The sequence below is a fragment of the Neopelma chrysocephalum genome, unplaced genomic scaffold (genome assembly GCF_003984885.1).
Source record: "Neopelma chrysocephalum unplaced genomic scaffold, ASM398488v2 Primary Assembly neopelma1_94483, whole genome shotgun sequence".
NCBI lineage: Eukaryota > Metazoa > Chordata > Aves > Passeriformes > Pipridae > Neopelma > Neopelma chrysocephalum.
Genome location: NW_020923190.1, coordinates 5,788 through 7,407, shown reverse-complemented (window position 1 = coordinate 7,407; position 1,620 = coordinate 5,788).

The window sequence follows — 1,620 nt, the reverse complement described above, 5'->3', positions numbered from 1 at the left end:
ATAACCACAACCTCATATTCCTGTACCAATGTAACTTCAGATTTCTGTACAAGAACAACTTCTTATTTCTATACAAATGTAACTTCAAAATGCTGTACAGGGGTAACTTCATATTTCTGTAAAAGCACAATTTCGTATTTCTTACAGATGTGACTTTGTATTTCTGTACAAACACAACTTCCTATTTCTGTACAAACATAACTTTAAATTTCTGTACAGGTGTAACTTTATATTTCTGTACAGCTGTAACTTCACATTTATGCTCCCACCTAGGAGATATTTCCATGGGATATTGTCCTTTTCAGGCAAGAAAAACAGGGGTTTTTCCCACAAGTGGGAAAAGCTGGGAAGCAGCAAAGTGAGAGGAGCTGGATGGAGGAGCCAGACCTGGGGCACGTTGAGCTGAGGGGGCTGCAAAGCTCCTGCAGGGAGGGAAAAATCCTACAGGACAAGGGGCAGCAGCTTCCCAAAAGAAAAAATTATCCGGGATATTCTCATTTCCCAGGATATTTCTTAATCCCACGTATTTCTTAATTTTTTTTCCCACTCTGCTTCAGGTTTGTGCAGATACAGGAACATCGAAGTTGCTGGTGGAATGTGTTAATCCTTTATAAAAAAATTATGGAATCTCAGGATGGTTTGGGTGGGAAGGGACCTTAAAGCCCGTCCTGTTCCAACTCTGACACTTCCCACTATTCCAGGTTGCTCCAGCCTGGCCTTGGATGCTTCCAGGGGCAGCCACAGCTTCTCTGGGCAAACCCAAAAGCTGGATATTGGAAAACATTCGGTGATAAAAAAACAGAATTGGAGAAGGGGGGAGATAAAGTTAAAAAGGACGAGAGTTGATTTGGTAGATCCACGTTTGTGGGTGATTTAATTTTGGTGGGAAAGTCTCTTGGCTTTGACTCGTTTCCTGAGGAAGAGGACGAAAGGAGGAGGAAGGTTTGTGGAGATCAGAGGGGAAAATCCTGCCCTGCTCCTCTCCCGGCGTTTTCCTTATTCCAGTGACTTTAATCCCGTGTTTTCTGCTGACACCTGCTGGCCCTGAGCAGGAGGGTTTTTGTGGGTCCTACCCAAACAACCCGGGAAGTTGTTATGGTGGATAACTATCCCACGGGATGGTGTCACCGGGAGAACCGGTCTTTAATCTCCAGGGACAGGGAACTAAAAAACGATGATGGAGCTGGCTGGGGACAACCCCGTGAGTTTGAAGGTCTTGGTTTCCTAATTTAAGGAAAATTCCATTGGAAATGAGCAGCCAGGGTCATTACACTTGTAGTGCAGATTTTCCAGAGAGATCAAAAAGGAGGGTTCTGCCTCTAAAATGATGCCAGTCACATGTAAAAGTGATAAGCCACACACTGAAATCCCTACTCATTCCTTATCCAGGGCATTTCCAAGGTGCCTGGTGGATCAGGAACATGGAATGGAACAGAAATAACATTTCTCTCACCAGTAATCCAAAATGAACTGGTGTTATAACCAACTAATTTTGATTATCCAGGGGCCCTTGTTGATGTTACTGGTCTAAATCAACAAGAGGAGAAAAGAAATATTTCCATGCAAAAGGTGAAATTTTCTGGGATTTCTTTCCTCACTGGGATAACTCTTCTAATTTTC